We start from the raw sequence: 5,691 nt of genomic DNA on the forward strand, positions 1-5,691 counted from the left end.
AAAGAGAAACAAAATGACTACAAATAGACAAACAACTACAAAGAGACACAAATAAAAAGAGACAAGCAATAACTACAAAAGAAACAAAATAACTACAAAGAGACACAAAACAACTACGAAGAGAAACAACATAACTACAAAGAGACACAAAATGACTACAAAGAGACACAAAACGACTACAAAGAAAAACAAATTGACTACAAAGAGAAACAAAACAACTACAAAGAGACACAACACAACTACAAAGAGACACAAAATGACGACAAAGAGAAACAAAACATTTACAAAGAGACACAAAACAACTACAAAGAGACACAAAATGACTACAAAGATAAAACAAGACAACTACAAAGAGACACAAAACAACTACAAAGAGACACAAAAAGACTACAAAGAGACACAAAACAACTACAGAGAGAAACAAAATGACTACAAAGAGAAACAAAATGAAATGACTACAAATAGACAAACAACTACAAAGAGACACAAATAAAAAGAGACATGCAATAACTACAAAAGAAACAAAATAACTACAAAGAGACACAAAACAACTACAAAGAGACACAAAATGACTACAAAGAGAAACAAAGCGACTACAAAGAGATACAAAACAACTACAAAGAGACACAAAATAACTACAAAGAGAAACAAAATGACTACAAAGAGACACAAAACAACGACAAAGAGACACAAAACGACTACAAAGAGAAACAAAATGACTACAAAGAGAAACAAAACAACTACAAAGAGACACAAAATAACTACAAAGAGAAACAAAACAACTACAGAGAGAAACAAAACAACTACAAAGAGACACAAAACAACTACAAAGAGACACAAAATGACTACAAAGAGAAACAAAATGACTACAAATAGACAAACAACTACAAAGAGACACAAAAAGACTACAAAGAGACACAAAACAACTACAGAGAGAAACAAAATGACTACAAAGAGAAACAAAATGACTACAAATAGACAAACAACTACAAAGAGACACAAACAAAAAGAGACATGCAATAACTACAAAATAAACAAAATAACTACAAAGAGACACAAAATGACTACAAAGAGAAACAAAGCGACTACAAAGAGACACAAAACAACTACAAAGAGACACAAAATAACTACGAAGAGACACAAAATGACTACAAAGAGAAACAAAATGACTACAAAGAGACACAAAACAACGACAAAGAGAAACAAAATAACTACAAAGAGACACAAAATAACTACAAAGAGAAACAAAACAACTACAAAGAGACACAAAACAACTACAAAGAGACACAAAATGACTACAAAGAGAAACAAAACAACTACAAAGAGACACAAAAAGACTACAAAGAGACACAAAACAACTACAGAGAGAAACAAAATGACTACAAAGAGACACAAAATGACTACAAAGAGAAACAAAATGACTACAAAGAGACACAAAATGACTACAAAGAGAAACAAAATAACTACAAAGAGACACAAAATGACTACAAAGAGAAACAAAATAACTACAAAGAGACACAAAATGACTACAAAGAGAAACAAAATGACTACAAAGAGACACAAAACAACTACAAAGAGACACAAAACAACGACAAAGAGAAACAAAATAACTACAAAGAGACACAAAATAACTACAAAGAGAAACAAAACAACTACAAAGAGAAACAAAACAACTACAAAGAGACACAAAACAACTACAAAGAGACACAAAATGACTACAAAGAGAAACAAAACAACTACAAAGAGAAACAAAACAACTACAAAGAGACACAAAACAACTACAAAGAGACACAAAATAACTACAAAGAGAAACAAAACAACTACAAAGAGAAACAAAACAACTACAAAGAGACACAAAACAACTACAAAGAGACACAAAATGACTACAAAGAGAAACAAAACAACTACAAAGAGACACAAAAAGACTACAAAGAGACACAAAACAACTACAGAGAGAAACAAAATGACTACAAAGAGACACAAAACAACGACAAAGAGACACAAAATGACTACAAAGAGAAACAAAACAACTACAAAGAGACACAAAACAACTACAAAGAGACACAAAATGACTACAAAGAGAAACAAAACAACTACAAAGAGAAACGAAACAACTACAAAGAGACACAAAACAACTACAAAGAGAAACAAAATTACTACAAAGAGTAACAAAATTACTACAAATAGACAAACAACTACAAAGAGACACAAACAAAAAGAGACATGCAATAACTACAAAAGAAACAAAATAACTACAAAGAGACACAAAATTACTACAAATAGACAAACAACTACAAAGAGACACAAATAAAAAGAGACACGCAATAACTACAAAAGAAACAAAATAACTACAAAGAGACACAAAACAACTACAAAGAGACACAAAATGACTACAAAGAGAAACAAAGTGACTTCAAAAAGACACAACACAACTACAAAGAGAAACAAAGTGACTACAAAGAGACACAAAACAACTACAAAGAGACACACAATGACTACAAAGAGGCAGAACACAACCACAAAGAGGCGTCTTGCTCATGTAGAGGTTGAGGAGCTTCATCGTGTCTGAGTCCAGCAGCAGTGTCAGGATGGACGAGCTTCACGAGACACTGAAGATGACTTCATCTGCAGTGTGAGTGTCCGGCCAGCAGGGGGCAGTGTTTCCACACTTAAAGCCCCACAAGCCACTTATATTGAGTTAACAGACGAGCCTGAATCCTGGAACCACGTTGACTCTGATAAAGTCAAATAAGCACATTTTATATTGCATTTAATATATATGTTATTCAGCCCAGTAAACCGAGTTACCATGTCCAAGAATATTTCTCCAGGGCCGTGTGTGTGTGTGTGTGTGTGTGTGTGTGTGTGTGTGTGTGTGTGTGTGTGTGTGTGTGTGTGTGTGGTTGGTACATTCGATCCCCTCTAGCGTTTCATATCAGAGCTATTAACTTGCTTTGCTCCAGCAGACTGTGATATTGTTGCTGGAATGTTCTCTGAAAGCGTTTTACGGTCTTTTCCTGTAAAAGTCTCTTTTGGGACCGACTGAAAAACCCTCTCGACAGACAGTTGAGTATTTTTGTATTTTTTAATATAAATTCCCCCAGACGACCACAGAACAAACCTAATAAAAGTGTGAGCACCTCGCTGCTTCCTCACGTCTCTGTGATGTCGCAACGTTCTGCATCTGTGGTTCTGAACTAATGACCATTTGCATCATCGTGGTTGTTATGATGTGTCCAGAAGCATCGTCCCGTCACAGCTGTTGCTACAAATGTATCTTTTTTTTAGGGGAATCCGTGAGCGACATTTGATCAAAGTTTCCAGTCTGCTTTTTATTGGCGGACCATAAAAAGTCAAAATAAATCCTGTCTTTGAAATGAGAAACACAGAAGGAGCTTCTCCTTGTTGACCAGATTCTCTCTCTCTCTCTCTCTCTCTCTCTCTCTCTCTCTCTCTGCTTCCACATAACGGCTACTGCATGTTTAAAAGAAACAATCTGTAAATCATAGAAAAACATATGGAAATATGTGGGAGAAGTTCTGAGGATTTGTCTCCTAAAATGACTTCTATACAACCAGAGGAGTCTCCCCCTGGTGGTCAGGAGAGAGAATGCAGCTTCAACACATGAAGCATGTACTTCTATACAACCAGAGGAGTCGCCTCCTGGTGACCATGACAGAGAATGCAGCTTTAACACATGAAGCATATACTTCTATACAACCAGAGGAGTCGCCCCCTGGTGGTCAGGAGAGAGAATGCAGCTTTAACACATGAAGCATATACTTCTATACAACCAGAGGAGTCACCCCCTGGTGGCCATGACAGAGAATGCAGCTTTAACACATGAAGCATAGACTTCTATACAACCAGAGGACTTCAACCTCTTCATCATGACGTCATGGTGAACGGCGGACTCCGCCTCTAACGAGGAGAACAGCTTCACAGCAAAGTACAGACAGAATGTAAATACTTTGAGTGGCAGAAGAAAGAGTATCCGTAAAAAACAGGCAGCGATTATCACTCCGCCCGACCGCGGCCCGTCAGCTGAGTAATGCGTTGCAGATGATGTCATGCCTCCGCGGGTTCGATCCCCGGCTCGCCTGCAGACAGAGAGCGGATCCTCCTCTCGGCTGTGTTTACAGTCGGCATACCATGCCTGCAGCGCCGCGCTAGAGTTACACTGAGAGGACCGACTCCTGTGTGTGTGTGTGTGTGTGTGTGTGTGTGTGTGTGTGTGTGTGTATGTGTGTGTGTGTGTGTGTCTCAGTCTAAACTCATTTGTTTACGTCTCTGTCTCTCTGGTTAATAGGATGAAGTTGGGACGCTGCCCTCTGATTGGATAACGAGAGGAAGTCAGACGCTGCTCTTCCTCTCTCTTTCATCTGGGTTCACTTAACCCGCCTCCTCTTCCTCATCTTCCTCCTCCTCTTCCTCTCTCAGAGCCAGAAGAAGCTTTTGAAGAACAAGGCCGGCCTGTGGACTAACTTTAGAAACGCTGAATGGCTGAAATGAGAGTTTCTCTCTCGACATGACGGACGTCCCGTCAGCTGCTACAAACGAATCTTTTAGGGAATCCGTGAGCGACATTCCATCAAAGTTTCCAGTCGGTTTTTACTGCCGGAACATAAACAGATCAAATGAATCCTGTGTTTGAAACCAGAAACACAGAAACAGAATTCACGTTGCTTCCATCCATCATCCATCCATCCATCCTTCCTTCCATCCTTCCTTCCTTCCTTCCTTCCTTCCTTCCTTCCTTCCTTCCTTCCTCCCTCCCTCCCTCCCTCATTCCTTCCTTCCTTCCTTCCATCCTCCCTCCTTCCTTCCTTTTTCCATCCTTCCTTCCTTCCTCCCCCCTCCCTCCCTCCTTCCATCCATCCATCCATCCATCCTTCCTTCCTTCCTTCCTTCTTTCCTTCCTTCCTTCCTCCCTCATTCCCTCCTTCCTTCCTTCCCTCCTCCCTCCTTCCTTCCTTTCTTTTTCCTTCCTTCCTCCCCCTCTCTCCCTTCTTCCTTCCATCCATCCATCTTTCCTTCCTTCCTTCCTTCCTTCCTTCCTTCCTTCCTTCCCTCCCTCGCTCCCTCATTCCTTGATTTGTGTCCTTCTCGCTCTCTCCTCTGTGTCCTCTCAGGCCAGACGATGCCTTCACTGTCGCCCGGTGGGCAGATTTTGATCTCATGTCCGGTGGTAAAACAAGAGAGGTCAGACTCCCCCTCCTCCTCTCTCCTCTCTCCTCCTCCTCTCTCCTCTCCTCCTCCTCTCTCCTCTCTCATCCTCCTCTCCTCCTCTCTCCTCTCCTCCTCCTCTCTCCTCTCCTCCTCCTCTCTCCTCTCGAAGAAGAAGAAGAACGTTTTGTGTGAAAATTTCTTCTGTAAATCTCTTTAAATTCCTTTTTTTCCTTTCTGGCCTCTGCAGAGAAGCTGAAGTAGTGCTGAGGGATTAACACACACACACACACACACACACACACACACACACACACACACACACACACTCTCTCTCCTCCCTCTATCTGCACTAAAATGTCCCTGTGGGGATGCGTTCAAGATTCTGGCAAGTAGCTGGGTCTGTGTGTGTGTGTGTGTGTGTGTGTGTGTGTGTGTGTGTGTGTGTGTGTGTGTGTGTGTACATGTCCCCAGAGTGGAGTGGTTTTCACAGCTTGGTGGTGTGGCTAATAACAGATTCAATTT

This window comes from Taurulus bubalis, assembly GCF_910589615.1.
Source record: "Taurulus bubalis genome assembly, chromosome: 7".
In the NCBI taxonomy this organism is placed as follows: domain Eukaryota; kingdom Metazoa; phylum Chordata; class Actinopteri; order Perciformes; family Cottidae; genus Taurulus; species Taurulus bubalis.